Source organism: Parus major, chromosome 1, assembly GCF_001522545.3.
Source record: "Parus major isolate Abel chromosome 1, Parus_major1.1, whole genome shotgun sequence".
Classification (NCBI taxonomy): Eukaryota; Metazoa; Chordata; class Aves; order Passeriformes; family Paridae; genus Parus; species Parus major.
In genome coordinates this window covers 54,457,819-54,481,638 of record NC_031768.1, presented here as the reverse complement: position 1 = coordinate 54,481,638, position 23,820 = coordinate 54,457,819, and the positions used below count along the sequence as shown (strand labels likewise).

Sequence of the window (23,820 nt, the reverse complement as noted above, 5' to 3'; positions counted from 1 at the left end):
ATCTTTTATGGAGGTCAATTTTGCAAGCCTGGGGAGTCTCTGCAGTGGCCAGATTAACCTTGCAGAATGCTACTTAACACATGTAAGCATATAGATTAGCCTATGTACATCCAGAACTGCTCAGGGAAATATCCTAAACAGCTCAAAGTTCCCAGCTGGAAAGTTTCTGTAACAATTAGTCAAACACCTACTTGTGAAAATGGTTGGGAACAATAACCATGTCTCAGGCCCTGCACTATTTCAAATTGATTCATTACCTCATCTATGCAGATGCCTGGGTAGGGAGTGTGACCATGGAGGGACTAAACACCCTGGATGTGCATACAGGCAGGGTCAGGTGCAGCTCAATCTAGAGCTTATACATTAAAGTCTCATATCTCTTGCCACACAGGCTTTCCTTCTCACCAGGTAACATAGCTTATCCTAATCCAATCTAATTTTCCTTATCTTGATATATGAACTTGCATTTCAGTTGTGGAGTTCAAGACAGCTCTTCACTAAGAATAGCCATTTCTCTCCAAAGACTGTGAACATCTACCAGGAAGGATGTCTAGCTTGGATATGACCATCATTCTGAAGAATCCCTTTCATAAACAGAAATAGGCTGAAACTAAAATATGGCAGTACTGATTTCATTTAGAAACAACAAGTTTTAGATTTGTCATTTTTTAGCATCTGTGTTATTCTTTTTTAGCAAGACCCCCTAGAAGAGACTGGGGGAAGTTGGGAGCAATAGGACAAGAGGTTAGATGAGATATAAGTAAGACATTCCAGGCCCCATCCCTGGAAACATTCAGGTCAGTCTGGGCAGAGCTCTGAGCAACTTGATCTAGTTGAAGATTTTCTTGATTGTTGCAGGTGATTTGGACAACATGGCCTTTAAAGACCCCTTCCAACACAAACCTGTCCATGATTCTGTGCTACTAAGATGTGTACTTGGTGGAGGAGGATCAGGTCTGGGAATGCTTAAGAAACTGGACATATATAAATCCATGGGCCCTAATGGAATGAATACATATAAATTGGCAGATGTTCCAAAATATTCCAGGTGGTCTCATCTTTGGAGCATAAATCAAGAGTATTTCATACCAATGGAAATATAGACAAAGTAAAAAGACATATAATTTTAAAGAAAAGTTTTCACATAACATTTCCTCTTTTATACGCTCCCACCCCCTTTTTATATAATCCCACCTTCCTTACCTCTGATGAAAGAAATAAAGGAATGTTACTGTACTTTTTATCAAGAGGATGTAAGTTACCTTCCAAGGCATGCTGAGCAGCACAAGGACTGTCTCGACTCACACTGAGAGAGTGACGGAATGTGCCGGAGAAATAGAATTACCTCCAGTAGACTCAGAATTATAATGTTTTAAAACAATAAAAAAAGTGCTTCCACGTTGTTTAAGGTATTTTGTGCGTATCTGGAGACATAATTTTTGTAGTCCTGGTCAGGAATGGTAGGCGATGTAAGATTATGTGATAGATCACTATGAAAATATTACACTAAATTAATACAGGTGACAGCTATCTAGAGCAAAATAGAAACACATCTCTTTTGCCAGTGAAAATACACATTTCAATGTACTAGGACAAAATACCAAGCCGTAAAATAAGGAATAGTGTCTCAGTACCACATGTATATTCACAGCAAACCACAAGCTTTCATCTTCTAAGATCTCACTGCACGATTCACAATAACCCCTATCGTGTACTGCAAAGTGCTTGTCATACAGATAAATGTTCTGCTGTTTCTTTTGGAGCTAAGATTTCAACTAACTTCAACATGAGATACTTTTGTCCCATTATCTAGCTTTTCCTGTGCTATTATAAATTAAATAGGATATGTTATTCTGTAAATTTACAACACCAAGCAGGCTAGTGTATAGTACTTTAAATATGATCCCTACACAGGATTTATAAATGCTAAATAGATATAGATGGCAAATGATGATATAGGAGGGTTAGGATGAAAACACGGCTTCTAAAAAACTTTAAAATTTAGCAAAGCTGTGAGTCCAATATTTTATTGATATTTAAATTTTATTAATGTTTAAATTAATACATTTGCATTAAATATTCATGCAAAGCTACCTTGGATGGTATTCCTCTCACTTCTCTTTAAACATAATTACTGAGGTATCTAGTGAAGCTGCTGACTGTGGACACCTCCACCACAGTCTCTTCTTGAGCGTGATTAATCTGGCCTATCATGGATATATAATTAGGCGTGAGAAGAAACATCCTCTGGGTATGTCTACATCTTTCTCCAAGGGGAGTCTTGGCTAGTTAGCTCATATACAAACATTTATCTTTGAGGTGTTTAGGGATAGGATAATAAATTTCAGCAGACTGCTTTCTGCATATATGATATGTGAATGGGAACTTGTAAGGCAATTTTTTTCCCAATATCTTTCAACAGATACTGACCATTTCTTTACTACCTGTTTCTTCAAAACCATTTTATTTCTTTTTGTCTCCTTATTTCATTTTGAGCAAATTTTCATGACTATCCCAAAACATTTTATCATTTGGTATTTATATCAAGAAAATATTCCCAGAGGTGTATTCTGTTTAGAGTTTGTTCACTTAGTATGTAAAAGCAATCTCGCCATCTTTTCAGTTCTTGTGTGTGATTTTTCCTCACCTTTATTTCTACTTCTGTGTAATTTCAGTAGAAAACCCTTAGGAATGTACCTACTGTTCTTGTAGTGGTTTCAAAAGTGCTCATACAGATTATGATATACATTTCCTGTAGGTTCAGCCAAAGCTGAGGTGGTCTATTTGTGCCCTCCTATTACACTGCAAGCTCAATATCTAATTTACTGTCTACTATCCATCATCTTTAGATCTTTTTTAGCATTACAGCTTTCCAGGGCTTTCCCTGCCTTTGAATTGTATTTGAGACTATTTTCTCCAAGATATATTATCTTACATCTTCTATTCTGAACCACATTTCACTATTGCTCAGATATCTCTAACTTCCCTGCATTGCCATTATCTTGTTCCTTTCATTCTTGCATATCCTAATGTGTGACCATACACATTTGAAATCAGGAAGTAAATTTAAGTAGAAATACAAAAGTGTCCTGAATATAATGCACCATATTGCTAGTTCATGGTGCATCAATAGCCATGTCCACAGATTGAGCTGCTGTTGTTTACTTTACCACGTTGCTGCTTTTCATTTTACATAGGTTCAGGTGTTAAGCTTCTATTTTCTTTGGAGAAGAATTACGATGATTAATTTAGGTTTTATGATGACTTAGATGGCAGAACACCTACGGTCCTGTATCTTAACTCTGATAAATGTGAGAGTGGCCCAAATGACCTTTTTTTAAAGTAAGTATATTTAGAAGAATACATAAAGATCTTCAGAGTTACAGGACTGACAAGAGTCAATTGCAATTTTGGTTCTGTGAAAAAAAGAAAACAAACAAAAAAAAACAGACTCATGAGGTAGCACCTGAACTGTTCCACAGCAGAACTCTGGAAAAAAACTGGGTGATCTCAAAGATTCTAAAATGTTAGGAGATTGCTTATATACTGTCTCTTAATACACACTTTCTGACAGAGGGACTAGCCCTTTTCTTACAAACAAAATAGCCATGATGGTTTTATAGTGAGTTATATCAAAGCATATACTGTCTTTCCATTAGTTAAAGAAAAAAAAAATACTGAGGTGCAGAAAGAAAACAAATCCAACAAAGCTCTTAACAATTGTTGAGTTTACTTTTTTGCCAGGGTTAAAGTGTGATAATGTTCCTTTCCTTCACTTCTGGTTCTCATACATTCCTTAATCCTCAGGTCACATTATTGTTAAGGGCTTCAGGTAAGATCTAGGATTTGAGCAGGTTTGAAGTTTATCGTATTTCTGTTTTGATTGGCAAAATGAAGACTGAGTTTTGAAGGCAATGGAAATACAGACCTATTATAACACAGAGAGCATAGAGCTTAAATAACTTCTCTGCTGTAAAAAGTGACAACATCACATCAGATAAAAGTAATTGTTTCAAACCAAGCCCCCAAACATTTAAGGTTTGCCATGTGGAGTATGTGGAAGCATGCAGAGTTCGCCTTTTTGATGTTTGGAAAATGCTGTGCAGGGATAATATTGAGAGAAGATAAAAATCTACGTCTCCAAGATACTTAAAATAGCTTTACGTATTACATATTTAATAATGAAAAACTGAGACATAATGAATTATTGCTGCAGAGGATTGTGCAAACCTACAGATGCAAACTCTGAAATCAAACAGAGAGACAGAAAAAGAACTCTCTTTATCTTAATTACTTCTGTCTGAATAGCATAGAGTTAGGATTTGGACCAGCATTGAGAGTATTTACAATTTGGGATGTTTTCCATCAATCTCCTTATGTAGGTGAGGAAAAAAAATGCTGCTGAACAGCCAGAAATTTAAACAACACAGATTTATTTCATTCTATTTAATTCATTTCAACTGATCTGGGTTCTGTCCAGCCCAAGTGACAATGATAAGCCCCCTACCTTATATTAATTTTTTTATAAGGATTGGAAAAGTCAGTGCATTCATGAGGATCTTCTCTTAAGATAAACAAGCTTCCAAAGAAAAATATATATTTTACTTTAAGAAAACAAGGATAAGTGGAAAAATTAAAATACTAAAACACCTTAAGCACATAACTTCTAAGTTCTTAATTCATCTGCTGTATTTAATGTCAAAGCAAGAAAGGGTCTTATTATGGGTCATAAGCTGTTTCAGCTGTTTGAAAAACCTAATATTTTCTCTTCCTTCTATGTTATCTGGCTTAACATTTGCATCTGCCACTGACACTTCAGCATCAGTGAAATATAACTCCTTCTGCCCTTCCAGATGGCCTGGCATACATTTGGATTTTCTTCCTCAGACCATCAATGGCAGTACCCCAAGTTAAAGTTGGTGTGGACTTACCATAAAAAACCCAGAATGAGTCATGACTAGTATCAGCATGCTGGCATTAAAATACTCAACACACATTACTTACTAACAGTAAATTATCAAACAGAAAGAATAGCTATATTTCATCCTACGGGATGTGCACTGAGAAATATCCCTTGGAGGTTCCACATCTACTCAGGGAAGGGATTATCCATATCGTGGTTAACAGAGAGCACTGTTCCAGCATACGTCTGTAGCAGCAAGTGGGTGGCAACAGCTACCACTAAACTACTGCAATTCCATATATGCATGGATGAAGAAACCAGTTAGCGTTCATAATGCCTAGTGACAGAAACTTCCTCTACAAGATGTTTTATATGCTTATGTGGTAAAAGTACATAGACAGAGCCACCCACAGTGTATATTTCATCAATTAAGCAGAAATGTTTTGTAGGTTTAAAATAAAAATCTGAAGAGGCAAAAGAAGAGAGATGAAATAGAAGTAAAGAATATAAAGTTAAGTACCCTTGTGTGTTGGAAAGATAAAACAATGGCATTGAAATCAGAGAATCAATTCTGCTATTTTAAAGCACATTGATTCAGTGAGGGAAGTTATGGCAAAGATCCAAGCAGACAAGAAAAGCAACTGAGGCGCTGTTGTTCTCTTTGGCTGGAGCCTAGAGGGAAATAATTTTTTGCTGGGGGAATTCTAAGGCTTTGGCAATACAGCAGCATCAATAGAGACTGAGAGGTCTGAAGTAAGAAATTAAGACTGCAACCTTGCAGCTAATTCAGAGCATTTTTATCAATTATGAGGCTATAATTAGCCAGTGCAATAGTGATGATTAAAACTGCAGCACCAACTCTTAAACCATGAACTGTTCCTTTTCAACGTGTTTTCCTTGCATAACAACCGTTGTAGGGGATTTATGCTCAATGCATAAATTTAAGCCATTTGTTTTTACTGATTGCTCAAATATTTACAGCATGATCTGCCAGCTTCTTGCCTTCAGATACAGTCATGGAGTTTTCACTGCTTTGTATGCTATTTGGATATACAACAACAGGAAAGTGAGTGCATGTGTTAACAGCTGTTAGAGGCATATGGCATTTTCAAAGCTGGTGCAAATATTTACATGCATGTGGATGGATGTATGCAGATCTTCAGCTGACAGCAGTCATTGCTATAGTCTACAGTTTTTGTTGTGCAGAGGTTATTGAGAAAGACAGTTTAGAGTACACTTAAGTCAACAGAAAGAAATAAAAGTGTTCACTTGCCTTTCCTTTATAAAATTATTTCCATTATCTCAGTAATGTAACATTCCAAGAACGCTTCTATACTGATGTCCTAAAAAAACATTCAAGAGTGTGGGTTTGAAAGATAAAAAATATCAGAAAAATCTTAATGCAAAAATAAACTGAAGCTAAAGCAGCTCTTATGAATATACAGAAAAAATAAATTAGATCAATAAACAAATTTTAAAGCAAGCTCATAGTAATGACAGTATTAATAGTGACAACCATATTTACATTGAAATTTTTACTAATGTCTATTTCTATCACCTTTTTCAGCTTGATGCCATTTAAAGAGAAATTGGATTATTTGTTCATCTTCCTTTTGATGTACCATTGGGATAATGAGTCATGCATGAAGTTTAATAAGCCTTGCTAATTTTCTGTCAATTCAAGGGCCTATTGGTTTTACCCAATTTACAAAGTTGGCACACATTTTAAATAGGTTCGTTTGTGAAACTGAAAAGTATGTAATTCATTAAAATGGAATGCTAGGCTTTACTCTAAGCAAAACAAAACTTGTCCTAAATTAACCACTGTTTCATGACCCAAATGCAACTGACCTTCAGATTACACTACAGAGTTATTCTGAGGGTTACTTAAAAATTATATCCATTGTTCATTTCCCTAAAAAAAACCAAAAAAGCTCTGTTAAAAAAGGATGGTATTTTTATAGTCAGAAAGATGATAATACAAACTCAGTTTATTTGGGCTTTGACAATATCCATGACCCCAGCTGTGATGTGATTAGATGTGTTTATCAGTTGTTGGATGCATTTGTACATCTCAGTGCAGACCTGATTTACTCTATTGTTTTGAGAAGACAGTGTTTCAGTCCTAACTGGGATTGTCAGTGTAGGGCTCATAGGTGCAAATGGTCCAACAAAAGGAGAATCTTAATCATAAATACAGTGTTGGACTTTTTAGGTCAAAGAGAAGGCTAGAAACTATATTTAGCATAGGCTTTCTGTTAACCACACCACAGAAAGCAAAGTCCTGGATATTTCATCTCCAAAAGGGGGAAGTTAAAACAGGAGGAGACCTATTTTCCACTGAAACTTTAAAAGGCATCTCCTTGATTAAAAGCTTTCACATTAGTGCTTTATTTGAAAAAAAAATAAAAATAATTTTTTACCAGAAAAATGCATTAAGTCATTTTGTAAGATGATTTGACTGGAAATGACAAATGGATGCATGTAAATTGGTATTTTCAAAGTAAGATTGCAGTGAAAATTTTCTTGAGTGCTCATTTTAAATTACTTTTATTGGGTTTAAATGGAATTTAAATATGTTAGTTTATGTCTACAGTTTTATTATTACTATTAATTTTCCTTGACAAATTATAGCCAACTGGATATTTACAGTATCCATGATTTCATAGGAAGACAAAGTAAGCCAAATTTTGCCTTCTTTTAATTGTTGAATATTTTATTGTATTTTAGAAATCAGTGAAAATGTCATCATGTGGGGGTTTTTTGGTGGTTTGTTTGTTTTAAGATTTCCATTATGGAAGCTTTTAACAGAAGTGCTAATTTCAAATATTCTAGCAAAGAAAAGGTTTTTTTTTCAGTTACATTACTGCTCATTCATACAGAAAGACTAGAGCTCATGAGGTAGTTCTAAAAACTTTCTCCACAAAAAGACTCAACACTTTTCCAGTGTATTTTATTTATGATAATGATTACTCATCTGACTTCAGAAATTCTAAGTAGTGTCTAAATTCAAAGCCTCTTCATGAATTCTCTGCATTTATCTACTTATGGGCTATACAGATGAAGGTTGTAAATCACAGTCCTGAATTTCATTTGTGTCTAAATATCTCTTTTGGCTTTTCAGTCTTGAAGGGGTTTTTTATTTTTACTTTTTGCCTTTTTTATTTCTTATGGCAGTGATATTTGGTCTCAAGTACACCCTGTGCTACAAAACCACTCTCACAAGGGCATAGATAGAACAGACCAACAATTAGAAACAAGAATTAGAATTACAGTTTTCTTTTAAAAAAACAGTCTACCTCATTAGTATTTTCCTCATCTATTATTATAACTTCTGTGAAGAAAACATTTTTTCTCTTTTCTGCTCTTTGCTTCTATAAGTATATTTTTGTTCTTCTCTGTCCATATGTGTTTATTTTCTGCTATTTTATATTTTGAAGGTAGAGAAAGACAGAGTCCTTGAGCCAAATAAAAATCTTGCTCCTTTAAGAGTTGTTATACTGCATCTCTTCTATGTAGAGTTGTCTAGATTTCTTGTTTTAAGTGCAAATAGGGGAAGACCTCTAAACAGGACTGGTTTCCTACAAGGCTTCCTTTTGAAAGTTATATTTGACAATATGAAGGACAGATTTTTTTTTTTTCTTGCTCCTTTCTTCCCAGATAACAAAACTAGTTCTGATGGATACATCAATTACAAGGCCATTTAACACTGTAGAGTTTGGTTATTTTTTTCAGCAAGGAATAAACATCATAGTGCCTGCAGTCCCTGATGTAATAGAAACAATTATAGAATATGCATAAGAATATGAATTCTTGCAAAACATTTTACTAAAAAGGTTTTCACTTTTACTATGGAAAGGATGGAAAATAAAGATCTCTGGAGACATATCATCACCTACCGAATATAGCTGGTGATGATATTTATTGCAGTAAGAGCAGAACTAGGTCTTTTATATTCACTACTGAAATGTTTAGACAATGATAACCTCTATGAGATGGTTTGCTTCATGTCAGAGATCTGCAGTTGCTTTTTATGACTTATTTTTAAGTCTTTTGTAGCCAGATCATAATTTCATAAACCCATACTTAATATAATATCCTATTTTCAGACAAGTGTTTCAGGAAACCAAATTCACAATTCCTGTCTGGCTCCTAAGTTGATCAGAAATGACACATTGAATGCATTCTAAGAAAAACTTCTGGAAGAATACTGTATTTTATGTAGTCTATCAGTCCCTAGAGAACAGTTAAGATATTTGGTCCAACATAAACAGCCTCTTTTATACTTTCCAGCCTGCTTAAATTCCAAAGAACAAAATCCTCATGCTCCCCTGATTACGTTTGGAATATCAAGAACTCTTAACCAAAATGTCTGTATGTTTCAAAGAAAGGAATTAAAGTACCTAGCACATCTGCACATCAACATGGAGAGGCTAAGTAGTCATCCCAGCCATGGGTCCTTGCTTCTCCAAGCATTCTTTCACAGGTGTAAACAAGTCTTTTCCTAAGTGTTTACACTTGTTCTCTACTTTTGACAACAACTCATCTGTGCTCATGAAATGGCAGGGACACAAAGTGAGCTACCCATGCATATAACTTCCAAATTGCTTTAAGGTGAAATATTAATAATTCTAGGCATTTGTAGGCTTCTGTGGAACAGCACTATTTCTTGGAAGCTGTAGATTCCAGAAGGAGAGATATTGACTTAAATGCAAATTTATTCCTGTGAAAACACATAGAACAGTCTTTAAAAATGTGTTTTTAGAGAAAATACTTTTTTAAACAAGAAAACAGCTTAGCAAGACACAGGCTAGCATTTATTTTATGAAGTCTCAAATAATGGTCCTTTTATTTTGTAGCTATTTTGTAGCTTTCCTTGTCTTTGTTTTGAGTTTCACACAGAGAAAAATAAATAAATGCAAAGTTTTAAAATTATTCCATCAATTATGCATATATATATATATATATACACACACACACATATATATATAATTATTGGAATTCTTCTAGAAAAATGGGTGAGACAAAAATAGTTAACATTTTGAAGTCATTTCCAAGTACTGAAGAATATATTTCTTCTCTCCATGGGTGTCACTAAGCATCACCTTCACTATAAAGAGAATAGCTGTTATCTTTATAACAACTTTATAATTGAGATAGTTGTTATCTCAATTGCTTGTTATAAACTGCTTGTTATTGTTCTAAAGCAGACACGTTCAGGATATTTTATGATTATTTTCAGACATTATCCCACTCACATTCTCTTGCTTAAATTAGTTGTTCTGGTTTTCACCTCTACCTATGTATTAATACACCTGATTTTGCATATGTTATTGTGAATAATAGAATGCTTTAAAAATTATACAGGAAAGACATTTTTCATTTCACTACTTTTGGAAGTATAAACTTGAAAATGAACCAGTGGAAAACTCCCTTCTCTTTCCTTGCGTCTCTTTTATTAGATTTTCAGAGGTCTTTCATGCCTGCATTTGAAAGAAAATCTGCCAGTAAACAAGGTAGAGATACATGGACAGTTTCCAAAATTTTACTTCCTCTAATGATGACAGCAAATTAAGGACACTTGTGTGGTGTTTTTAAATGGCAGAGTCTTGAATATGTAAATAACTATGCCCATACTGAGACAAAATGAATTCATATGAATTATAAGCAAACTAGTTTTCAAGTGTTCTGCCTTCCCTAGTCACATTGCTCTTCCTACAGCTATGGTCTAATCAAAAAGCTCATTAGATAGTTATCATTGCTGAATCACATGATAAGTGAGGTGGACTGGAGAAGGATCATCTATTTTTTTTCCAAACTACATTTCCCTGATAACTACCCACCTTAAAGGTTAATAGTTACCATACATTTCTGCCTCATCATGAATCTAAAGAGTTATTTTCTAACTGGCATAATAACCTTTAACTAGATGGAGAGTCAAAGAAAATGTTTAAACGATTGTGATACAACTGCTTAGTTCAGATTGTTAAAGCCTCAACTAAGTTTCCACTTATTCTTGGAAATATGTAGTAGCTGAAGTTTCCCCTATGACATTTTATTGGAAGTTCATGTTTCTTTTCTTCACATGGCCAGGGGCATACCTGCTTGGCAGCACTGGTCAGTTCAGCACATACAGGTTTCTTTTAACATATAGGTGGTTTTGTAAGGAAACCCCATCTTGTAGTCACAAAAACAACCTACTTATCAGAGTAATCTCTGAATAATCTCTGCACAAAATGTGTCTGAAAGGTGTGGTACCCTTCGCCCAAAGCCCAGAGCTCTCCAATTCCGTGTTAGATCTCTGTGTAACTGGATTATGGGATGAAGATTAGTATTTTTTTGTGGGACAACTCCATGTGAACTTTGTCAGAGCAATTTAATCACAGGTTTCAGTGAGGAAGAGTGATGTGATGGATTCCCTGATTCAATGAGTAGGAGGAATAAAGTAATAGTAAAATGTCACCATAGTACAAAGAGTTAAACAAGTAATATCTGAGTTTAAGGATCTTACACAAGATAACATTTATATATTTAGATGTATATTTCTTCATAGAAATCCATCTGTCTGCTGAATGAAGACAAAGATACAGAAAATGACACAAAATCTGATAACCTGTAGCAGTTTGAGTTTATTTAGCAAAGCAAAGCAGTAGCATGAAATTCAGGGTTCAAAACAAATTCAGATACTGTCTTTAATCCCTTATCATTGCAATTAAAAGAAAGTTGAAAAATATAAAATGATGGAGTTCTTAGTTGATTCTGGAATGTCACTGAATTAATAGTGTCATCATTTTTCTTCTGTGCTGAAGCAATTTTTCATTTTATTTCCATGTGATTTTTTTACATTTTCTCAAGCCTTAAATAAGACATCTGTGAGAAAGTAAAAAGCAGAACTCTCCATTGCAGACTTCCCAAGTAAAATGTAATTAAAACCAAAACCCAACACAACACACCAAAGTAATCTCAAAAAATCATGAGTATTGGTGAATTATTTTGGAAGAATAACAAAAAGAAAACAGAAGAACAAAGGAAAAGAAAAAAAAAGAAACCTTAAGGCAATCAGCAGGTTACTCTGAATTATTTATGCATTCTGAAAAATTGACTTACTGCAGAATTTGTTATCTATAGTACAGAAGTACACTGTATGGTGAATGAAGGAATTTGTAATATTATTGAGACATTAAGTCTGAAAGTAAAGACAAAATACACTAAAATAATTATCTTATGTTCTTTGTTAAAAAATTGTTTGAGCAGTATGTCTTTGAAATTATGAATAACATTTATTTTGTGTATCTTCTAATAATCTAAATTTACATTAATTTCAGGATAATTTAAGTACAGAAGTCTCCACCTGTCCAGGGCTTTGTTTGCACTCTTTCATACTAAACTTGTGTGCTGCTAGATCAGCCACAAATACATAGCTAATCTTTGTGTGACATCAGACCATAATCTTTTTGTTCAATCAGCACATCATACTATCCATTACAGATGTGATATTTATGTACTATTACGTGTAATGTGGGAAGATGAAAAAAGGACACTGAATACAGCCTGACCAAAGACATATTGCCCAAAATTAATCAATTAATCAAACCATTCATACCCTGTACTAAGCTGCACTGTCTGTGTACCTGCCTTCTCTCTACTCTTTCTCCTGACCAGACCTCCACAGACTCACCTGGACCTGACTTCCCTTGCATTGTTGAGGGTTTTGGATGGCCCTTGCGACAAACCCCTGGTTCTGCCTCGTGTGCTTAGACCCTATATGACCCTTAGACCCATAGCTCTGCCCTGTTGGGACACTGCTGAGATCACAACTTTGCAACTGGGAGTTACCACAGATTCAGCTTATTTGAGTCCAACTTAATTTAACCAAGCAGGATCCTGGTTAAATAAAACATGCTGCTAAATATAAATAAAATATAAATTAAATATAAACACGCTGCTGTCTTTACAGCAATTAATTTGAAATAAAGCCTTGAATTTGGTTTCTTCCATATTTAAGATGAATGTTTGGGGAGAGCAGTCAACACTGAATGATAGACACAGCATACAAATTTATGTCTGATGCAGGACATTTGAAAGGAATAAAACCAACAGATGCCTGGAAACAAACTCATAAATATTATAATCCAATCATTTGCTATTGAAATTATAAATTTCTTCCAGAAATTTTCAGGTTTGATTGATTTCAAATGGCTTAGAATGACAAGAGACCATGGACACAGCACAAGGTAAAAGGATAGAATTTAAAACATGGAAGGTGGCAAAACATTTTTTACTAGTATTAGCTAAATCAAAGAATAGCATTAGAAACATACTGAAATGAACTACAGAGAAACATCAGACACTGAAGTGCAGTTTGATTTTTCTTTGGTAAATCAAAGTTAGGTATTACTTTTCCTTCTACATTATTCTTATCCTAACTTTTATCTCAGTGATGAAGGTGAGAACAGAAACATTCAATTTGTTGAATGTTGAATGTGTTGAACATTGTAAGATTGTTTTCACCATTTTCTATATTTAGATATCTTGATCTATTTTAATCCAGAAGTCATATAAAAAGCATATACACTAATTTCTTATTTGACTCAGTTCTAGACTGAAGTTTTTAGCTCAGTAAAACAAGAAAGCTACTCTTCTATCTTGAAATTCCAATTAATAATATTTTGTTTTTTAACTTCATCAAAAGCATAAGACAGATGGGAATTTATCAGAGGACAGCATTTTAGGAGGAATATATTGTTTTAATCACATGGGGAAGGTATTACAAAGTATGAAGAAAATGTGTAAGAATATTGTTATTGGGAATGTAATCATGGTAAGTAATACATGTATAAAATTCCAAATAAAAATAAATTGTGTAGCTGAGAGGCTGCAAAAGTACTACATTCCTCAGGTCTAGAACTAACTACAGAATGATATCAAACTAGTTTCATCAATCACAGGATATAAATATTAGGCTAAGGTGAGTTCTGTTCTCCTTAGAAGAAGTTAACAAGTTAACTGAATTGACTTACCCTATTTGAAGTAATGCAGATGTATTTTATATATAACAAAAGACATGTTTTATCCTGGAGTTGTGTTCTTCTGGCATTCTCCTGAACTTGTTTTAATGCTCAGATTCTTATTTGCGAGTGTAAAAGATTATCACTTCTGACACAACACCAGCAGCTAGTTTGAATTTTAGTTATAATGCTGACCATCTATTTAACATCTTTTTAGTTAACTGTTTACCAAAGTGTTAATATATTAAACCTTGAAGTTTTATTAAAAAAAAAATCATTACAAAAGTTATTTTTCCTGCTCACTTCTAATTACTTTTTTTTGTCTTTTCTATCTGATATCCAGTATCTACCATATTTTCTGATTCAGATTTTCAGCCATGTTCTTTAAAAACAAGCTGGACACTCCTTTTTAAAATCTTTTCTTTTTTTCTCCCCAGCAACTCATTCATTGAACTCTTTTGTTTCTTTGTCCTTCTGAGGAGCAGTGGCATCCTTCTTTCCTTCCTCCCCACACACATGGGAAGAAAGAAAGAAAAATACAGTCTTGAAAAGACAAAATGGGAATGACTCCTTTTATGTAGCTTTGTTTACTAACACACAAAGACAAGCATAAATGCCACTAGTAAAATAATATTCATGTGTCTTTTTAATGACCAAAAACATTGAAAGATTGAGATAGCAGTGGTCTATTTGTTTGGGATTTTTTTATACATATTAAAAATCACAGAAGAAATCATTTTCATATGAAAATATGACAAAAACCAATTTATATAATAGTATTTTCTTGATGAAAACTAGAAAATAGTAACATTCCTTTCATATTTCTGGATGTTTCTTTTCTTTTGCAGAGCCTGCTGAGTGTAATTGAGGAGTTTTTGATTGAAAAATTTGGTAGCCCTTTTTTTTTCTCTTGTGCTGTTAGGACAAAGAAAGAGGGATATTCTCAGAATAGTTACATGGCTCCTGGAATTTCATGTGCAATTTGTGAGTTTGTAAGGTTTTGAAGAGGAGAAAGAGGAAATAACCTATCTACCTACCGTCTCAGTTATATTTTACTGAATCAAATTAAAAATAAGTGAAATAGCACAGTATTATCCCAGGTTCTATTTATCACCATAACCACACCACTACATAAAGACATAGAGATCTAATATATTTCCCAAATAAGCCCAAACAGACTTACTTTTGAAGTGAGACTCCTGCTGCAAAGCAATTTCTTATTTCTTCTGCTTTTCAGTCCTCACAGTTGATCTAAATCAGTGTATGAATTTATATTTCAGTCTTATCTACTGGCATTGTACCATTCAGCTTCAACCTGTGGGATGTGAACATTATGACCATTATTATGGCCTCCTAATTATGACCATTTCCTCTATTTTTACCATAATATGTATTAGAAACAAAAGTGCTATGAAATCCAGTAGAAGTTTTAGAGCAATGTTTTAGTGACTGAAAAATTCAGAAGCAAAAACTAGTTATGTATCTACAGGCAACTATCCTGTTGCCTCTTTCTGTTCTACTCTCCCTGGTCACAGCATGACCTTTAAATGTCCCTTCCAATACAAATCATTCTATGACTTTATTATTTTGGATGCCAATCTTAGGATAAATCCTGTCCTCCAAAGTCTTATTTGTTTCCATGTAAAACACTGTAAACCAATAATGAATATCTCACCTGAGGACATATATATATTAGATTAGATAAATCTGTCTGTGATGTTATAAATCATTAGCTGCCTCTTAATGACTTGAGTATTTTTTTAGAACCTGGCAATTTTCCCTCAATGTGTTAAAAATGGCCTTGTAGTATATACATATATGCACAGCTTAGATGGTTGTGACTGGTTTGTTTGCTTTATTTAATTTAAAAACCAAGTTATGCAGTGTCACCTAATTAATTTCACATGAGATACAATTAAAATAAATTTTCTCTGATGTTTCTTTTTAATTTTCTTCAAATACATATTTTATCTTTCCCCACACAACAAAATATCACTCATTAACCCTTAATTAGCTGCTTTGAAACATTAATGAAGAAAAAAAAATATGCTTTGACTACATGAGTAAGATTTTGTTTCAATGGGGAATGAAAAAGGAAAAAAAATCATCATTCTATTCAGAAAGAAAGAAATAATTTGGTTAATGGTTTGGAAGCAATTACAAATTCACATAAATAGATGGTCTGACTAATTTCCTCAAAATGGCAATGTGGGGAAAAATGAGTACAATGAAGCCATAGCTTCCAAACCACTATAAAGCATCACTTGTTATTTTTTATTTTTTTTTTAATTTTGGAATTTCAGTGTAACCTGCCTTTGACTTTGCAAGAGCAATTGTGGAATGCAAGTTATCTAGGCAAGGCATCAATGCCCTAGATTACCTCAAAATATTAGCTACAGGGTACATGTCACTGACAATACTGATAGTTGCAGTACTATGTCTTTGTGTTCAAAGGATGGCTAGAAAGACTGCTGTAAGACATTAAACTATAAAAAAAAAAATCTTATTTTCATAAGCCTGTCTTCAAGTATAAGCAATCATTATTATATGTGATCCTTGAATAATTCTTTAAGTAAGAAAGACCCAGTAATAATATGGTAGTTTTATCCAGAAGCCTACAATGAAACAAAGTGGTGCATATTTGTTCCTGAGCTTCTCACACCATATGATGAATAGCAGCAATTATAAAAAAGAACAATATTAGTTTTACAGTTATTGTTATTATCTTAAAGTACCAAGAATAAAATCCCATATTTCCCTAGATAGGCCAATCACCACCAAAATATGTGACAGAGGAACATTTTATAATCTCTGTATTTCACACTGGCTGCACAACTAGAAATTGGCAGAGTGAAGTCATTTATATCTCCTTATTACCAGCTTGCAGAAGGCTTTGAGAATATGGGGCCTAGTGATGGATATTTCTATAGCAGATGTTGCTTTATTCTATTTTACCGTAGTACATCTACTTCAGATTAGTTCCACTGCAGTTTATTAAAGTAGCAGAAAGAGGTCAGCACCAGGAGAACATGACACACAACTTACTTACTCTTGTTTTGTAGAAGGAAACATATTTATATACAAATTGAGAATATTTAGGCAGAATCAGAGTTCCTTCATTTTCAAATTTAGATCTTATTGTGCTGTAAAATTAATTTCAACTGATGCAATATGGAACAATTATCTAAATGTAATATTTTTATTGTAAATTAGATTTCTACTAAGTATATTGCACAGATATTTTCTCAGAGGGTAAAATGTACCTAAATACAGAAAGTCCAATTGCATTAGTGGATTAATTTAAACCAAAATACCATAAAGTACTTTCAATAGTTCTTCCAGCAGGGTGAACTACACTCAAAGCAAACAGGTTTAACTGAATGGATCTTGCACACTTCTGTGTTGTTTTTCAGGGTAGTTGAGCTATAATAATAATATTCATTGATTCTGGACTTCTAGATTGAAAATAACCCACATACTTACATGTTCTTATGAGCAAAGGTTTTTCGGATATGAATTCAGTCTAAATCACAATCTGTAGCACATCTATCAGCATAGAAATAGCCAATAGGGAAAAATAGGATCAGATTTTTTGGGGGGAGGGGAAGGAATTAAATTTAATTTGTTGACATTTTACATATTTGTCAGCTCAAAATGAAGATGGATTTTTGTGGACTGTGCACTGTTACATTACAGAAGCAGACCAGTAGCCTCCTGTGAGAGCTGTGAGAGACTGATGTGGTCAATGGCATAAACATTATCTTGGGTAGACCTTTGTCTACTGTAGCAAACTGCAAAGAAGCAGCTGTTCCTCTGCAACCACCAAGTCCACCCCTTCCCAATTGGAATTGGGATTGTGATGGGAACTTGAGATAAGAAAAAGGTGGTACTATTATCCAGTTATCCCAGGTCTGGGGAGAAAAATATATCCACAGCTGATACTGGAAGAGATACTGGAATGCTAATGGCTCAAACAGAGGACAAGCACACCTGACATCTCAGGTATTGAACAAGATAAAGGAAGAGGCAAATCAAGGAGGTGGGTACCATCTCTTTATCCTTACTCAAATGACTCAGTGGTGATAACTCTCCTTTGGGGAATTACCACCGGGACATTGACACCCATTAACTTCAAAATATCCGTCCCTGCTGATGTACCAGGATGGGGCATACCTGACTCACTTGAGTTAACAGGCAGCTGCAATGTCTCAGAAGGTGTCAAAGACTCCTGAAATGTCCTGTGATCCATAGCACTGTATCATTCGCTGTGAAACTCCTGGTCCCATGTCAGCTACCTAGGTGATTTTACTTGAACCTGAGCTTATATAACTTGCTGAATTTTTCTGTTTCATAGGCTTCCTTCACTTCTGATGGATCAAGAGAGTGACCATCACTTTGACCAACAGAAATCGAAATTGCAACAATCAAGACTTGTCAAGGGATCCAAGGGATGGGGTCCATCTACCATAAAATAAGAATATGTATTATTGACTTTGCCATATAGTATTGTTTGTACCTTAATTCAGGCAGAGACATCTTTATGAGACTTTCAATAATGGGATCTTAACAAAGTCTCAGGGAGCATATAGACTATATAAATATCTGATGTGAGGTAGCAAAAAAGATGCACTTGATGCTCCATGGTTGTGCCCACTGAGATGACAAGAGACAATGGGCCCAATTTGTAATTCAGAAGAATCCACTAAATTGAAACAATTTTTTTTTTTTTTTTTTTTTTTTTTAATGACTCTGAAAGTGGTCAAACGGGAGTCCAGGTTCTTGGAGATATCTGAAACCTGACTGGACATGGTCATTTTCCTGAGTGACCTCTTCTAACTGATTCTCCTCTGAGCAGGAGAGTTGGATTAGATGATTCCCAAAGATTCCTTCCAACAACTATTACGTGTGATTCTGTGATTGCTGCATTGGCTTTAGCAGTGGCAATATAAGAGAGCTGAAATGTAAATGGCATGATACTTTGTCTGCAGCATACATTTTTAAGAGGTTCCTCCAAGTCCCTAATTATACATTTATGTATTTGAACAAATATATATTTCTACTTATTATAATATACTACTTAATATAATATACTACTTAATATAATTCAAGCTGATGTCGTAAAAATGTTATCGTTCTAGGGCTCTATAGATTTTCTCAGATTATTCAGCATCCACATAATTTCAGCAGATTGTATCTGAACAATGTAAATCCAGCATATACTGCAAACTTAATTCATGTTGGTTAGCACTAGTTTACACACAGCCTGAACTGCAAATTTGATAGTAAGATAGGAAGAGTATTTCCTTTTTTTTTTTTTTTTTTTTTTTTTTTGTGAAAATATTTCTGCAACCAAAGTTCATGCATTTGAAATAAAGAATCATAACTGTTTGGTTTATTTTACAAAAATTGTATGTGTAATTATGGGTAATAACTATTCTAAACTAATAGCAGTTTCAGTCAAGTAATTTTCTGATTTTGTTATTAAATTGGTTACAGAGGTGTTATTTGAGCAAACATCACGTTTTTCCACACCTTTGGTAAAAATGGTGGCTAGAAACTTAGAGATTGGACATTCTGCAAGATTCTCTTTCTGGCCTGTGAAGTAATAATGAACTCACAGTTACATTCCCCTATGTCTCTCACCTCCCTGCTTGCAACACATCTTGGTCAAGCCTTGCTAAAGCATTGTTTTTTGGTTTTTTTAATAAACTTATTGTGAAAGAAAAGAGATTCACAGAGTAGTCTCCTTTTCTGTAGAGTGGCATTTAAACAAAACACAAAAGCCTTCAAATATTTTTGTTAACTTTAATACAATGGCTTTTGTCTTTTCTGAGGCTGAAAACTGTATTGACTGTTTTTTTTGTCTTCTCACTCTCTGTTGTCTTTAACTCACATTGTACCTTGCATATAATAAACCCCACTACCCTTGGGAAGCTCTAGTCCTGTTATAACTGCTTTCTTGTAATTGTATTTTGAAGACATGCACATTCATATGCCAGCATATTTTAGCAGCAAATACATTTCTTGTATTTTTATTCAGTATAATCAATTAAACTTGTCAGTTTACCCACAGTGTTTACTACTAAATTGCACTATGAATTGATGCCACAAAGAAATTTAGTGAACTTAGATAACTTTAGGTCCTACTTTTGTTTACTTCTTTTCTTGTGTGTCTAATATATTATCATTAAAAGATTCAAAGAATGAGTTAAGAAGAATTTAAAATAATGGTGTTAGCATTTTTCTTAGTTGTGAGGGGTTTTTTTAAACTCATATCTTCACACCTGATCCCTAAAGAACAGTGTTCAGAATCATTAACAGCAAATATGTGTTTACAGCTAGTTTAAATCAATTGCTAATTAACTCCACAAGGCAGAAATGGATTTCTGTTTAGCACTGAGTTTGCGCTTTTCCTTTATTCTTGATAGTCACAGGTGTAAGGTTCAAACTACATTAGCATCTGCTCTGTAACTGCCTGATCCAAACCTCAGAGAAATCAACATAAATTTAGTGGGAAAATTTGATGGGAAAATCTTCACAAAAATCCTAAGTTTTATGAAAAAATTAAGCTAATAAATTTCTAGTACTTCTGGAAATCTGTCATTGCTTTCAAATCAGGGTCAGCTTTGAGGTTAGATCAGATTGCAAAAGGTCCAGTCACTTTTTAGTACCCCTGCAACACCTTTGATCCACCTCTTCCAGTGCTTCACATCCCTCATTGATTTCTTCCCCTCATTTTTCTCTGCCTTAAACTTCCTTTCCTGTAAGTTGTGCCAGATATCTCTTCTTTCTTTGTATAATACAATCAAGAGTCTAGCCGCATTTTCTTTAAAATGCACCACAGATAATGGAAGAAAGCAGTTAGAGTCTTTTTTTCCTCAGGGTGAACAGGCTCAGTTCTCCCAATGCACCATGTATATTCCATAACATATGTATTACAGCAGCCATAAAAAATAAATATATATCTCACAACACTTTTCTTTCTAATAATTAAAAATAAAACCATAAACCAATCTATTGTTGATTAACTTATTATTACTCAGCTTAAATGTAGTTAGTGTTAGGACAGAATAATGTTTCCTATTAGAAATTTGTAGCTGATTTCTGTGCAGAGACTTGCCAACATTTTTTATGCAAAGTTCTCATTACTTCCAGCAGGAGTTTTGCAAGCAAATATAATCTATGGTCTAACAAAATGGTTTAGTTTATCCAGGTTACACATTCTCTGGTTTTGGTTGGTGTTACAAACTGGTTTAAACACAGAGGAGCAAAGAAAACCAAGTCTCTGTGAATAAAACAGTTTAAACCTAGAAAGGTTTGAAATATACCCCAAAGTTAGATTAAAACCAAACGAGGTTAGATGTTGGTGCCAAAACACTTGACATATTTTATTTAATATGAACTTATTTTATGAAATATTAAATAAATGATAAAATCATTTTAATAAATTAAATACATAATAAAAATATTTAAATAAATTAATTAATAATAAAAATTAAAATTAAATAATAAGTAAATATTTAAGTGGCCGGTGAAAGCATATCATCCATTTGAGGGTCCCAGCCAGGTATTGTTGTTCCTCTCCATCTGGTCTTGTTGGTGAGGGTCCCCTGTCACTGCTGCCATGCTAAAAAAAAAATAGAATTCAGTGAATTCATATACAATTGGGCCAGGTGGGAATACTCAGCTGCCTCCTGTGCAGGGAGCCAGTCTGACACTGTCCCTTGCAACACTGAGGGTCTGCTGCATCATCTGCAGTGCTCTGGTGCAGGGTCTGGGGACCCCTTTGGTGGGGGTCCTTTGATGGGCTGTGTCAGCCCCTCTGCTGTGGATAAGCTTTTCCCCAGGTGAAGGACCCCTGCAGCTTGGGCTTCTTTGTACAGCAGAGGATGGGCATTCACTGCCTCCAATCAGAGGCTTTTTTACCACATACCCCAAATCTCTTGTCCTTCACCCACTCTTTGGTGTGAGGGTCTGTTTGAGCCTGGCACTGATAACCCTGGTGCTGTGGTGTCCTTCCTGAAGGTGCTAAGCTTAATCCCTCTGTGAATGGATTCTTCTTTCCCCAGCCCAGACCTCAGTCACTTTATATTATCTCTGCCACTGAGCAGTGTAGGGATTTAGTCAGGGCCCCATTCAGGGTATGGTGGTCTTCAGCTTCTGTTATAGAGTTTTGCTATAACTGGAAAATGCTTCATGGAGATCTTTAAGCCATAAGTAATATTTTAGCCTCTTGACAGTTGGGTTGTTTGGGTCTTTTTCTTTTTCATTTGTTTTTGGATTTTTGAAATGAATGAATACGATTCAAAGCATAAATAAGAAATACTACCTGAATGAGTTTTGGAGTGCTGATTTTTAACAAAAATTAGAAAGCATCAATCACTTGTGTTTATGATGGACAAACTCAAAGAATATTCATTGTATAAAAATAATTGTCAAATACTGATATTGTATAGAAATGCTTATTTTATAAGGCAAATACTTGTGATATGTATGTCTAAAGACTGGAATGTTTTGATTAAACATATAAGTCTAAAAGAAACATTACATTATTTGATTACCTCTATAATTTTAAATGTTTTGTTTAATTTTTTTGTATGCTGTCAAATCATGTCCATCATTAACTCATATCCGAATTTTTCTATTGCACAGAAATGGGATTTCAAGACATTCTTCGAAGGAGCACTTTTGTATGCAGGAAGGCATAAAATGAACTTGTAAAAAAGGTGAATTTAAGACTTTCTGACTTGAATTTGTGCATAGTGAAACCCTAAACATAATTATTCCAGTGTAAATATCACGTTAAAAGAAAATCGTTCTTAAAGACTGCAGGAGAGATTAGCAAAACATTCGGGGAAAAAGAGTCCGAATTTGCTTTAGAAACTGTATTTCAACTGAGTCCATGTCTAGCCTTTTTAAACACCTTTTTTCTCATATGGCCTGTAGATGTCAGTCTTGTACCAGCCACGAAATTTTAAGCATTACAGCTATAAATATATAAGCGCACAGAAAGAAATATAAAATATTAGTAAGGTGAAAATGAGGCAGATTTTGAGGGGTTTTTCATTTTATTTTCCACATCATGAGATGGTAATTGTACAAAGTACAAAGTTTCTGTAAATCTGATTTAAATCTTTCTATGGTTATACATTTTGTATATTTACAGAAACTAATTTCACTGTCACAATGACAATAACACAAATAATTATCTCTAAAATATAGCTGGTATCTCGTAGGAAATAAGTACCTCTGCAAGTGATGGATTACCGTCATGCTTCACTAGTCTGGATGAGTGTAGACAATTTCAGAATTGGATATCATGCTTACAAGTAATGGGGAATTTTCCTTAATATGTATTTCTAAAATTATGCTGTTACAAAACCTTCCACTTAGAAATATAAAAGCACTAAACATCAAGAAAATTTTATTTGAATTACTGTGTAGCACTTGATTTTAATCCATGAAAGAGTGACATAAATATGTGCATCAGAAAAAAAAATGCAGGCCCACACACATTCATGTACACAGACACACAAAAAACCTGGACTACAACAACAAGTCAAGCAACCAAAAAAACCCCAAATGCTTCAAAAGTCTTCTGACAGCTGTATCAGAAAAGCAGAATTACATGAAAGTATTTTCCTGTCTTACAGAGCAGAGAACCACATAACACTTTCACATAGGTTTTGATAAGAAGTTATGCCATGATAGGTATCATAGAATCGTAAATCATATAACATGCTGAATAGAAGGGACCCACAAATATCACTGAATCCAACTCCTGGCCCTCCACTGGACACCCCAAGAGTCACACCATACGCCCAAGAGCATTGTCCAAATGCCTCTTGAGCTCTGTCAGGCTGGTGCTGGGATCACTTCCCTGGGGAGCCTGTTCCAGTGCCCAACCAC

At 34.3% G+C, this 23,820-nt stretch overlaps 1 long non-coding RNA gene across 1 annotated transcript in view; it reads right to left on the bottom strand.

Moving 5' to 3' along the window:
* LOC107205716 overlaps positions 1-14,068 on the bottom strand; it is a 31,217-nt gene extending 17,149 nt beyond the window's left edge. The window contains exon 1 of the long non-coding RNA XR_001522101.2: positions 13,924-14,068. This is a non-coding gene — a long non-coding RNA (uncharacterized LOC107205716). The remainder of the gene's footprint in view (positions 1-13,923) is intronic.
* Between the last annotated feature and the right edge of the window lie 9,752 nt (positions 14,069-23,820).